The 14,208-nt window shown below is 43.5% G+C and overlaps 1 long non-coding RNA gene across 1 annotated transcript; it reads right to left on the reverse strand.

Annotated features, from left to right (window-relative positions):
• Nucleotides 1-5,053: 5,053 nt before the first annotated feature.
• On the reverse strand, nucleotides 5,054-13,751 carry LOC122563538. Its single transcript, XR_006315631.1, has 3 exons — nucleotides 13,346-13,751; nucleotides 9,498-9,609; nucleotides 5,054-5,678 (listed from the first exon to the last, which is right to left on the reverse strand). It is a non-coding gene; the product is annotated as an uncharacterized LOC122563538 (long non-coding RNA).
• Nucleotides 13,752-14,208: the final 457 nt, after the last annotated feature.

Raw genomic sequence — 14,208 nt, forward strand, 5'->3', positions numbered from 1 at the left:
AATTGAATGTACTTTGGTTGGTGAGCCCAGCAGACAGGGGAGGATAGGAAGCAGGCAGATAGCATTTAAAATGACGCATCATTGAGTTACCACTTCACTCCTTATATATAGGGCACTACCAGCACGAATGAAAGTTGCAGCCCTGAATTCTCAGGGGAGCTTTACAGCATAAACATCTCCGGGAGAAAGTGAGGACTGCAGGTGCTGGAGATCAGAGTTGAGACTGTGGTGCTGGGAAAGCACAGCAGGTCAGGCTGCATCCAAGGAGCAGGAGAGTTGACGTTTCAGGCATAAACCCTTCATCAAGAATGAGGCTTGTGGGCTGGGGCTGAGAGATAAATGAGATGGGGATGGGGCTGGGGTGGGAAGGTAACTGGGAAAGCAATAGGTGGATGAAGGTGGGGGAGAAGGTGATAGGTCAGAGAGGGCAGGAGGGTCAGGAGGGTAGTGCCGAGTTAGAGGCATGGGACTGGGATAATGTGGGTGTTGGGGAAATTGAAGGTGGATTTCAACAGCTTCCTCAGACCTCCAGACCCATCCATCACTGCCCCCTCTGACCTAACACCTTCTCTCTCACTTTCATCCACATATCGCTTTCCCAGTTACCTCCGAACCTCACCCCCCTCCCATTTATCTCAGCCCCGGCCCACATTCCTGATGAAGGGCTTATGCCCAAAACGTCCATTCTCCTGCTCCTCTGATGCTGTCTGACCTGCTGTGCTTTCCCAGCAACGCACTCTTGAGTATAAACACCTCCACCTAACTCATTTTCCCCTTTAAAAAAGGGTTAATTTTATTTTGGTTCCAGTCGAACTACCCAACATCTCTAATACACAAGATCAGAATTATGCTCCTAATAGAAGCTGGTTGTTTCTAAAAGCTGATGTTCATATTGTTCAAACATAAATAATCATTCTTTGAGGAAAGCATAAATCATAACCCTACCCCTGGATGAAAAACACTGTTATGGGCATTTTTTGTTTATTCATTCATGGGATGAGGGCGTCGTTGGCCAGGCTAACAGTTATTGCCCATCCCAAGGGGTAGTTAAGAATCAACATGTTGCTACAGAAGTCACATGTAGGCCAGACCACGTAAGGATGGTGGTTTCCTTCCCTAAAGGACATTAGTGAACCAGATGGGTTTTTCCAACAATGGTTTCATGGTCATTGTTAGACTCTTAATTCCAAATTTTTATTGAATATAAATTCCACCATCTGCTGTGGCAGATATTGAGTAGAGAAAAACATATTTAATTTTCTTGTCACTTTCCTCTTGGCTGCAATGTTGGTTGCGTGCTGTTATAGTAGAAAAAGCACGGTGGGATTGAAAAGCGGTTTAAGAAAGATATCTGGGCTGGTTTAATTGACCTACACCTTGGCCAAAAGAAGGTGAAACTGCAGCTCTTGGCCCATTTTCCAGCAGTTTGATTGCATTCCTGCTTTATAAAATTCCCATTCAGTTGCTGTTTCTTCAATGTACACATTTCAAACAAGAGCAAGAGCCTTCAACTCTGATCAAGGAGGGCATGTGGTGAACAGATACTTGTGTTGTATCCAGGGCTTTTCTTTTGCATAGGCCCATAGTTCTATAATAGATATTTGTCCTGGAGATTGCCCCTTGCAAAAATTGTCATTTACTTTTTATTAAGTGAGGACCCACCTGATCGAAACATGAGCTGTTGTTCTTTCTCCTGTGTAATGTCAACGGAGAAATAAGACAGACCATACAGGCAGTTCTCCAAAACTGACAAGAGCCTGAAATATTGAAATTCTTTAGATGTATTTTTTTTACAGGGAGGCTAACAATTCAATAAAAGCGGGTTGTGTGAAGGGATTTGATTTGTGTTCACATAGGTAGTGGGAATCAAATTATTATGTGATGTTTTAATATACAAGATGAAACGTACGCTGTCTTGACACATGGGGACAGGAAATGAAGCAGCTTTATCACATTTCCCTACAAGGGAGAGAATGAAGTTTCAACATTTCAATCAAAGAAAAACAAATAATAATTCTGTCTCCTCGAGCTCGGTTATCTTCACATCGGTTCATTAAGAAACCAATATCTACTTGCCAAGATTGAATCAGGCAAAAGAATATCATCTGAATTCCTACCTTTCAGTGTACACTGACGCAGCAACTATTGAGAATTGTGCTAGCAGTTGTGTCTATCCATGATAAAAACAGTGTAAATCAAGAAGAAATAAATATCTGCGTTTCTACTTTGTCACAATCAATTCCATGACTGACTGATATTGTTTTGGGAAGGTTATTCCATTTCTTATCCAATGCTAGGTTGGTTGGCATTTGTGTGGTAAGGACTAATGAATAAAAGGTTTGTATTTTTTGGTACCCCTCCATAGTGATTGGAACCATGGCCAGGTGAATCTTATTGACTATAAGTTCCATGATTGAGACTGTTAACCCTGGGTCAATCCGGGAGCCCTGGCTGACAGATAGAAACAGGAGATTGGGGGCTGGGGAGAAATAAGCACTTAGAGTCATAGAGTCATAGAGATGTACAGCATGGAAACAGACTCTTTGGTCCAACCCATCCATGCCGTCCAGATATCTCAACCCACTCTAGTCCCATCTGCCATAGTGTGGGCAAAACAAGAAAAAAATAAAAACATCATAAAAACAGGAGATTTAGAATCTCCTGAGTTCAGGGAACGGACTCCCAGCTAAACAAAAAGGAAATATAAACAGGAGATTCAGAGCTCTCCTCAGTCTAAGGACCGCCTTTGAGCTGGCTGGTCACAGCCCATATACATTGTGTATGTAAGCAAAGGGTAACTTGGTGACAGGATACAGGCCTCTGTGCAGTTGGTTCACCCTCTCAATCAGATTGCTTTGAAGTTGCTGTAACATAGGAAATGTGGGAACTAATTTGTGCATGAATGTGACTCAGCAGCAGTGGGTGGAGAAGTGATAAAGTCATAGTCCCATAGAGTCAGAGAGTCATATAACAGGGAAACAGACTTGTCCATGCCGACCAGGTTTTCCAAACTAAACAAGTCTCATTTTACTCCGTTTGGCCCATATCCCTCTAAACCTTTCTTAATCATGTAGCTGTCCAAATGTCTTTTAAATGTTGTAACTGTACCTGCACCTTCCACTTCATCTGGCCATTCATCCCACATACGAACCATCCCACCCTCTGTGAGAAAATGTTGCCCCTCAGATCCATTTTAAATCTTTCTCCTCTCTCCTTAAAATTATGCCTTCTAGTTTTGAATTCCTCTACATTTGCTACTCACCCTATCTGTGCCCCTCGTGATAGGAAGATTGTGGCAAACATTATTTTAGATACATCACAATGCTGCCCACTCCTGTTTCCACAGGTTACTTAGTCTAATGAAGCTCAACCTGGAGCTAACTCAATCCACAGAATGCCCCTGTTTCCTCCTCGGGAAATTCGTTCACCTCTGTTCTATGGTTTCTTTAACACTGGGATTTGAAAAGATGCTGCTTCCTGGGTCCCATAATGTCACAATAATGAGTAAGAATACGCATCCACTTTACTTTTCACAACTTTAAATATCCCACAGCACTCTGTAGCCGCTGAAGTTTGACATCTGGAAGAATGGTGGTAGCGGTCGTGTCATTCAGGTAGTAATCTAAAGGTCTAGTCTTGTACTCGGGGCCACCGTTCTAATCCCATCACAACACCTAATCAGTAATGGTGACCTGTCCACACCCCTCCCCAACCAGTGAAACTATCACTGATTATTGTAAAAGCCCTTCTGGTTCATTAATGTCCTCACCTGGTCTGCCATCCTTACCCGGTCTGGGCTACATATGATTCCAGGCCCACTGCAATGTGGTTGACTCTCTGGCCCTCTGAAACAGCCCGAACAAGCCACTCAGTTGTACCAACCACTACAAAGTCTCAACAAAGAAACAAAATCAGACAGATTACCTGGCATCCCTCACGATTGTCATTGTCACCCCAACCCACTGCAATGTGGTTGAAACTTTAACTAGTTTCTGAATTAGTCTAGCAAGTCACTCGGAGTAACTAGGGATGGGTAGCAGTAATGTCCAAATCTCACAAAAGAGTAGAAATTTAACACAGCACGATCCTGTAAACATCAGTGGTAAGCACTGCTGCCTCACAGCACCAGGGACCCAGGTTCAATTCCACCCTCAGGTCACTGTCTGTGTGGAGTTTGAACATTCTCCCTGTGTCTGTGTGGGCTTTCTCTCGGTGCTCTGGTTTCCTCACACAATCCAAAGATGTGCAGGTTAAGTGGATTACCTGTGGGAAATGTAAGATTAACAGGGGGAGTGAGTCTGGGTGGGATGCTTTTCGAAAGGGTTGCTGTGGATTTGATGGGCCGAATTCTGTAGGGATTCTATGAACAATGGGGCTAATTACCAAATAATGTATTTCTGTGATGCTGGGCGAGGGATCAATATTGGTTAAGGCATGAGGAAAAACATATGTGGGCGGCACGGTGGCACAGTGGTTAGCACTGCTGCCTCACAGCGTCTGAGACCCAGGTTCAGTTCCCGCCTCAGGTGACTGACTGTGTGGAGTTTGCACGTTCTCCCCGTGTCTGCGTGGGTTTCCTCCGGGTGCTCCGGTTTCCTCCCACTGTCCAAAGATATGCAGGTCAGGTGAATTGGCCATGCTAAATTGCCCGTAGCATTCAGTAAGGGGTAAATGCAGGGGTATGGGTGGGCTGCGCTTCGGCGGGTCGGTGTGGACTTGTTGGGCCGAAGGGCCTGTTTCCACACTGTAATGTAATCTAATTTTTTTTAAAATCTAATATCTTCTCTGCCTCTAGTCATGCCTTGGAATATTTTACATCCACCAGACAAGGAAGGCAAAGCCTTAGTTTAATATCTCATCTAAAAGATATTACAGCACTCCATCAGTATTCCACTGACTTGCCAGCATCAGTTATAACCTCATGCAATGGGACGAGGGCCATAACCTTCTGATTCAGATGCCAGAGAGTTACCCATTGTGCCATTGCTGGCATGATGGCAATTCCCTTCCTATAGGTATTGTGGGTCTACCAACAACACATGGACTGCAGCAGTTCAAGAACGCAGCTCACCACCACTTTCTCAAGGGCCTCTGAGGCTGGGCAAAACACACACACCCCAAGAGTTTTGTTTTAAATGAAGTGCTAGAAGACACTAGTTCACTTTTTTCACTGGGATACATCAGCGAAACATAAGGCAGCCTAATGCACGGCTCCTCCGTGACCGATGTTAACATTTCCTCAGATCTCCTGATAGGCTTTTTGCCAAAAGATTATTTTTATCCTGAACACTAGGTGGAGACTGCAGTTTGCATTTCAGCGTATGCAATATTGAGCTGGCAAGTGAGGACCTGAGGGATTTTGCGGCTGCAGTACTTAACTCTGTACAAAATGATGAATGTTTGGTTTGGTTTCACTGTAATTTCTGTTGGCAGTGGAAGAGGAGTGATATCAGCATGCAGTGCTGCAGATCGGAACGTGCCAATGTTCATCCAAGGTCACCTTCAGTTTAAAGAGCATGAAGCATCAAACAAGATAAAATATTTCATGCATTTCAGTAAACATTGTCCCTGTCATTCATCAGTTCGAGCAGGTTTCAAAGATCTCCCTTCTAAATATTTGTGGTGAAGATGTTTAATGTTCCATTGTAGTGGTTCTTGAGTTTCTCAACATTCTTTCCCTGGTACAGAGGAAAAAAATGTGAAATTTCATTTTGATAAGCATCATGTGCTTTACAATTACAGCTCAAAATAGATGGAGTCAGAAACAGACTCAAAGTAATCAGGTTACAGTATCAGCAGAATACACAACTAGGTAGGTAGGAATGAATGTCTATTACAGTTCAACTATGGCATTCCAATGGATCAAGAATTTAAATAGAACAAAAGATAGAAATTTAATGCCTTTTTTTTCTGACCTTCGAATTAGAGACTTACAAGCACCTGCCAGTCTGTAAATATCCCTCATACATCAATAGATCACAGCTTACAGCAATTAGACTTTGTTGTCTTAATGTAAAAGGCCCCTTGTTTTGAGCTGAGCCCGTGGTTTGAACTACTGTATTTTCATTGAAGAAATCTAATTGGTTCTGTCCTTCTGGATTCTGCCCTACACTACAGAGACTGAAATCCCAATTTTAATAAGTGTCTCTCTTCACAACATGCCCCCACAGAAAGAAGGTAAATTAGTTTGGATGGATGGCTTGCAATGTGGACTGATGCTAACAATGTGGGTTCAATTCCTGTACTGCTTGAGTTTACCCTGAAGGACACTCCTTTTCAACCTTCCCCCTCATCTGAGGTGTCGTAACCCTCCAATTAAGCCACCTATGGTCTGATAAGCTAGAGGTAAGTTCAGAGCAAGCCGGAAGAACAGCACATCATTTTCTGCTTGGGGACCCTGCAGCCTTCTGGGCTCAGTATTGAGATCAACTAGGTGAAAGTGAGACTGCAGATGCTGGAGATTAGAGTCCAAGCAAGATCAACATTAGATTTGGAATTAGAGAGGCCCATTCAGCAGCCTAATAACAGCAGGGAAGAAGCTGTTCTAGAACATGTGTTTGTATGTGTTGTGTGTGTGTGTGTACATTCTGCCTGACGGGAGAGGTTGGAGGTGAGTATTACCAGGGTGGGATGGGTCTATAATGATGTTAGAGGTGAGTATTACCGGGGTGGGATTGGTCTATAATGATGTTGGAGGTGAGTATTACCGGGGTGGGATGGGTCTATAATGATGTTAGAGGTGAGTATTACCAGGGTGGGATGCGTCTATAATGATGCTGGAGGTGAGTATTACCAGGGTGGGATGGGTCTATAATGATGCTGGAGGTGAGTATTACCGGGGTGGGATGGGTCTATAATGATGTTGGAGGTGAGTATTACCGGGGTGGGATGGGTCTATAATGATGTTGGCAGCCTTTCTGCTGCACTGAGAAGTGTAGATGGAGCCCATGGATGGGAGGTTAACTTCTGAGATGGCAAAAGTGAGGACTGCAGGTGCTGGAGATCAGAGTCAAGAGTGTGGTGCTGGAAAAGCACAGCTGGTCAGGCAGCATCTGAACAGCAGGAAAATTGACATTGCAGACATGGGCTGATGAAGAGCTTTTGCCTGAAACATCAATTTTCCTGCTCCTCGGATACTGCCTGACCTGCTGTGCTTTTCCAACACCACACTCTCGACTCAATATTGAGATCACCAACTGTCGGGTTTGAACTCTCCCATGTCCTTTCCCCGCCCCCCCACAATCAGGCCCACACAGTCTGCTATTGTACATAACACATTGTTAGCCACTAACAATGCCCATTAATAGCTATTCACCCTCCTCGCCAGATCATTCTGTACTCCTCTGTCTGTCCAACAGTTCTCTCTCTTTGGCCTATATTCCCACTTATCGTTTACTCCACAACCCCTCCTCCCACCCTATCTTCTGCATAGAAACCAACATTTTCCTAGCTACCATCAGTTCTGAGGAAATATTAACTCTAGGTTCTCTCCACAGATGCTGCCAGACCTGCTGAGCTTTTCCAGCAATTTCTGCTTTAGTTACCTTTACTTTATTAGATGTAAAATGTTTTGAGGACACCCTCGGATCACGCTAACACTATTCAAAAGCAGGTTCCTATATACATCAGTAGTTGTAACACATGCAATTGCTTCAAGACTTTCAGTGAAAGTTGTCTCCCAGTTGTGTATTCAGTGCGTATTCCTGGACTCATCCATTTTCCATCTGGTAATTGCCGATGTACAACATTGTTAAAGTTTTCATCCAACTATAATTGAGTGAATTTAAATATGGAGCTGACGTTGCTGAATACTGCTTGCTACAGGTATTGACTGACATCCACTGGCTATTCCAAGTAAGTGCAGCTTCATTTCTTTTTGAACAGAAGTTCAACAGAGCAGGCGTAAAGACTTGGAATTCTGTACCAGCAACTCGGGAGAAAATAAAACAGCCTTAAACATGTTAGCTCCCGACCCCATACAATAAACCTCCCACAGCAGATGTCACAACCACCTTTTCTAAATCTACAATTTTATGTCATTACCGATTTATATCTCAGAGTTATTCGGGGATCACTTTGTATGTAAAAACTTTTATTCACAGTGTTTTAAAACGTCTACTCCATGTTTTATTTCAACTTCCTGCTCTTTCAATAACTTGATTGCTTTTCACCAAGGTCCACACTCAGGCTTAATCAATCAAACACAATTAACATCAATCAGTTATCAGCCAGACTTAATCAAACACAGAATAGATTAGCAAAACCCATCCTTTCCATAGGTTAATGGTTGCCTACAATTTTTTTACAGTCCTCCATTAATTTGCCAATGACCCATTATTTGTTGTTATCATTCATGAATATGGGCATCAGTGGTTAGGCCAGTCTTTATTACCCATTCCTAAATGCCCAGAGGACAGTTAAGAGTCAGTCATATTGTTGTGGGTCTGGAGTCACATGTAGGCCAGAACAATTAAGGACAACTGTTTTCCATCCCTAAAGAGGCATTAGCAAACCAGGTGACAACAAACAAAAGTAGATTCTTAATACCAGAATTTTTAATTGATTTCAAACAATGTGTTGCGAGTCAAATCCTGGTCCCTCACGCAGCATTGCCCCTTTGATGTGAAGGGCACTGCTTGTCACTGGCCACTCGGGTGTTTTCTTTCTTCCTGGTGGTGGAAATTGAATAAAGATTGTACACCTTGTGTCTTTCACTGTGTCTCACACCTGCACACACACAACTTGGGTGTGCGTGCAGGTGTGAGACACATAAAAAAGAAACAAAATCAAATCCGGGTCCCCACAGCATTACCTAAATCTCACGGATTAACGGTCAAGTGATAGCAACACTCCGCCTTCATTTCCCCCTACATATGGTCCTGTTGGACGCAGGGACCAGTGTGGGGAAGTGTTGTTTAGTTAAAGATACTGTCTGATTATCTTCTTTAGTGGAGGATGTTGTGAAAACGTGGACCCAAAGTAGAGGATACTACACCATAGTTCCTCAAAATGACTGAGCTCCTATACAATCACAAAACATGTATGTGGCATGGTGGCTCAGTGGTTAGCAGGGCTGCCTCACAGCGTTAGGGACCTGGGTTTCGATTCCAGCCTCAGGTGACCACCTTGTGTGGAGTTTGTACAGTCCCCATCCCCCATCAGATGGATGCTGTGGAGTCCAACGATGTGTACGCTAGGTGGATAAGCCACAGGAAATGCAGGGTTATAGGGTGGGGGGTGGGTCTGGGTGGGATGCTCTTTGGAGAGTTGGTATGGGCTGAATGGCCTGCTTTCACATTGTAGGGATTCTGACATACTTCGAGTTCTGATGGTTATTGCTCAAAAGAGAGGCATGTTGCCAAATGTTTTCATCTTGCATTCATCAGGCTAAATGCAAGAATGCCAAATTTTGGACAATCATAACAATTTAAACTGCAGAGCTCTGGTAGAATGAATCCTCATTTATGGACAAAATTTGCAAGATTTCCAAAACTTACTGATGTCTAACCCTCAGCGTCGATGGAGTTTTCATTATTTTGAAGTGATTGGTGCTGGTGTCACAGCAGGAACTTCCATTGATCTGCATTGTCTTGAGTTTCCAACCAAAATCTGTTGAAAATATATTGCCAGGATTAGGATTGCATCATCCATTCACTGTAAAAATCTAACGTTTGGGACATTGCAGCTTTGTTTTCAGAAGCTTCTGGAAGTCGGGAGGCCCAATTTGAATTTCCATGGAACTTTCTGCAAAGTCCTTCATGCCCACCTGCTGAGGTTCACTCCCCCACACGAATGTGAGTGACAACTATGGACAAGAATAGCCGGTTTGTGAAAAACAAACATGTTATCAAACACCCAGAGCCATTCCCAAGATCAAAGCGTCATAATGCTGACTGAATCCTATATTGTTTTTGGAATTATGGGAAAAGTTCATACAACCTTAGAATTTCTTGGAACGTGTGTGTGATTTTATAAGAAAGAGAGACTTGCGTATGTGTGTAGCCTTACTGTGCATTTCAAAGTATTTCATGTAAAATGGACCACACTGCATGGCAATGACTTTTTTTATAAGTGGCAAACACATTGGGTACAGCAAGATTCCACAAAACAAAGCAAACTGAATGTCCAATTGCTTTGGGTTTTTCTCATAATATGTGTCGAGCAAGGAGGTTTAGGGAGGGAGACATGATGGGCTGAATGGCCTACTCCCGCTCCTCTGCTTTATGGTCCTAGGCATTAGTTGTGCAGAGGAAGCAAAGATGCTTCAAAGGATTGGGCAAGGTAAAGTCAATGGACAAAGATTTGGCAAATGGAAACCAACAAGGAGCAACGTGAAGTTATCCTGTTTAGCAGGAGAAACAGAAAGCAGAATATTTCTTGCAGTGTGTAGTCGATGCCAAGATGGCCACCACCTGCACATACACAGATGGCAACGGTGACATACATCACCAAAACATAGGAGGTCTACAACAGGGGACACTGTCTCAGAGTATGGGGCAGGCCACTTTGAACTGAGATGAGGAGGAATTTCTTCACCCGGTGGGTAGTCACCTTGTGGTATTCTCTGCCCCAAAGCAACCTACGCTAGGAAGGCAAGTGCAATTGACCTTTTCCAGCAATTAATTGCCAAACCATTCTGAGACATGGGGAACTCTTCTTCATAGTCAGAGGAGAATGAAAGGGATACACAAGGAGTGAGAAGGTAGAACATAGAATCCCTACAATGTGAAAGCAGGCCATTCGACCCATCAGGTCCATACTGACCCTTCAAAGAGCAGCCCAACCAGATGAAGGGTTACACCCGAAACATCAACTTCTCCACCTCCTAATGCTGCCTGACTTGCTGCGTTCTTCCAGCCTCCTGCTTGTCTACTGTAGAGAAGACGTTAGCATTTATGATAGAGTTCATAACTAAGGAGCCATAAACATATGATGGCCACCTAATGCATTCAATAACGGATTCAAGAGTGACTATTTTACCCAGAGAATGGCTAGTATGTAAAACTTTCTAACACAGGGAGTAGTTATGGTGAATAGCATAGATATGTTGAAGAGGAGATTAGATTAGCACAAAGACAAAATAAAAGGAAATGCTGAGAGGGTGAGATAAGGTTAGAGAACTCAAGTGCAGGATAACAACACTTCAACAACACTCAAGGAGCTTGACACAATGCCTGATGGATTGGCACCCTCTCCACTACCAATGCACAGTGGTGGCAGTGTGTACCATCTATACGATGTTCTGAAGTAACTCACCCAGACTCCTTTGACAAAACCTTCCAACCGATGAACTATACCATCAGGAAGGACTGGGGCTTTGGATACTTAGGAACACCACTACCTACAAAGCCATTTCCATCCTGACTTGGAAATATATCACCGTTCCCTCAGTGTCAGCGGGTCAAAATCCTGAAAACCCTTTCTTGACAGCACTGCAGATCTACCTACATGGCATGGACTGTAGCTGTCTAAGAAGGCCGCTCACCAACATCATCCTGAGATACACATCGTTCTCCTATAGCATGACAGCTGTGAACCTCTGCAACCTCACAATATAGAAAACCAGTACAGAAAATCGCGCTGTAGAAAATCGCTATCCAAAATTGCTTTACTTGTTCAGTAGGAAGTTTGCGTGATCTAAACGGTGTCCACAAATCATCAACTGGCATTATCACCAATTCGTGTTAGTGAAGCACCTGTTTTATCAGAATGTAATTAGGGAAGGACAATAAATACTGGTTTCTGCTTGTTCTGTGGTATTGTGGGGTCCGTGGCTATGTATAGATGGAGTGGGGGTGATTGCATTCCCTCTTTACTTTTCTAGAGAACCTTCTCCTCTGCTTTTGGCTGTACTTCAGTCCCATGCTCCTGATCTTTGGGGACCCAGTGCAGAGGGGGAGGACGTCCTTATGGGTCTGCTCCTTGGCCTGGCCAAACTGGCCAAAAACAGGTCCCAAACAGGCCCAAAAACAGGGCCATGGAGAGTGTCTTTAGGGCTGACTGCCTGCCCCTATTCCGCAGCTACATCCGAGCCCAGGTGTCCCTGGAGAAGGAGCACACGGTGTCCACCAAATCCCTTGAGCTGTTCAGGGAGAGGTGGGTGCCACAGGGAGTGGAGTGCATTATTTTCCCCCTCCAACTCTATTTTGATTTAATCCCTGCCCTCCCCTTCACTTTGATCACGCAGCATTGCCCTTTGATGTAAAGGGCACTGCTTGTCACAGGCCACTTGGGTGTTTCCTTTCTTCCTGGTGGTGGAATATAAATAAAGATTTACACGCTTGTTGTTCTTCACTGTGTCTGACACAGTGACACGCGACATGGGTGCTGGGGAAAAATAAGCATTACCACTGTCGGGTAGTAGTGTGGAAAAATAAATAAATAAATACTGGCCTAGCCAGTGATACTAACACCCCCCCAAAAAAACTATTGATCAAAGTTAGTCAAAGTTCCCACAGATCATTATTCAATGTCTCATACCAAGGTCATGCAAGTTCGACTGTGATGCTTACTGCAGTCGATCGACCTCTTGGGATTCTTTGTTTAAGCTAGTACATTGATGAGGCTTTTTGGTGCTCACAGTACCTTTACCAATTGCAGACACCAGCTAGGATTTATGAAACAAATGGAAATCTAAGTAGAAACAGAATTTAAGGAGAAATTGTTAACGTTCTGGCTGCATGAACTATCTGCTCAAGTTCTTTATTAGGGTTCTTTGTCCCACTATCACACCTTCTCATAATCTTGGAAGCTTCTGCGGATCTTTACACCTTGGCATTTAGTCCACTTAAGATTCAGCTTTGTGGTCTTTCAGGGTTAAATACTGCCAACTGCTGTCTAATGTAATTAAAGCTGTTATCTTGAACACACTCCAGTACTTCATATTAGTCTGGTATGCTGATGGATGAGAATTTGTTATACATGCAGAACAGACATTCCACAGCCAAGTAAGAATGCTCTTATTTTAGAATTACATGGAAGTTTGCTCTCAGTATCTTCATCAGCAATTACACTACAGGCTGAAAGAAATGAAGATTAATTGACTCCAGGCTCTGAAGGAATGCACTGCACCTGCATTGAATACACAGGGCCAACAGTTCACTGGTACTGCTTTTATACCTCTGCTAAAGATACAATGAGTCACGGGGCTGAATTGCTAACTTGTAAGAATTAGTTAAAATAGATCACTCTCCAGAAAAGTAGAAAAAGTGAAAAACAACATGTTTCTTTTGAAAAAAATCAATGTTAGAAAACAGAAATGAGCTAATAATGTTGTAACACTAAAAGCAGACTCCAAACATATTCCGTGCATTCCTCGATCAAGGTACAACAAAGAGTTTGTCACCTGTTCTTCACCTTTGATTTCCAACTCCCACAGTCTCCATGGCAACACTTCTCGTCTCCTTTTACTTTGACGTCACGATTCCAGTCAGCGCTCCTCTGAAAATTCTCCCTCGTTGAAATTGCACAAGCCTTTGTCCTTTTTTCTGCCTCTCCACACCCTCACAAAGTTCAACTCCAGAATGATCAAATCAGCTCCTGTCTTTAGCCGTTCCCAATACCTTTTTAAAACTGTGGAAACGTTACACCTAATGCCCACCTTTCTTTTTACAGCTTTCTGGCTTTTAAAACCGAAGCCTTGTGTAAAAGTTAACATGTCCCAATTTCCCTTTCTCTCTCTCTCTCTGTCTTGTACAAACAGGCTGGTCCCAGTGCATATGGAGAAAGCAAGAAAGATAAAAGAAGAGACAATAGAGAGGCACACAAAGGAACAGAGAGAAAGCAAAAAAGAGAGAGGGGGGATGAAGGAGCAAGATGAAGAAACAAAGAAAGAAAGAGAGGAGAAAGAGAGTAGGGAAAGAAAGAAAGAGAACTTATAGAGGTTTACAAAATTATGAGGGGCATGGATAGGATAAATAGACAAAGTATTTTCCCTGGGGTCAGGGAACTAGACGGTATAAGTTTAGGGTGAGAGGGGAAAGGTATAAAAGAGACCCAAGGGGCAACTTTTTCACACAGCGGGTGGTTCGTGTATGGAATGAGCTGCCAGAGGATGTGGTGGAGGCTGGTACAATTGCAACATTTAAAAGGCATCTGGATGGGTATATGAATAGGAAGGGTTTGGAGGGATATGGGCCGGGTACTGGCAGGTGGGACTAGATTGGGTTGGGATATCTGGTCGGCATGGACAGGTTGGACCGAAGGGTC

Source organism: Chiloscyllium plagiosum, chromosome 27 (assembly GCF_004010195.1).
Source record: "Chiloscyllium plagiosum isolate BGI_BamShark_2017 chromosome 27, ASM401019v2, whole genome shotgun sequence".
Classification (NCBI taxonomy): Eukaryota; Metazoa; Chordata; class Chondrichthyes; order Orectolobiformes; family Hemiscylliidae; genus Chiloscyllium; species Chiloscyllium plagiosum.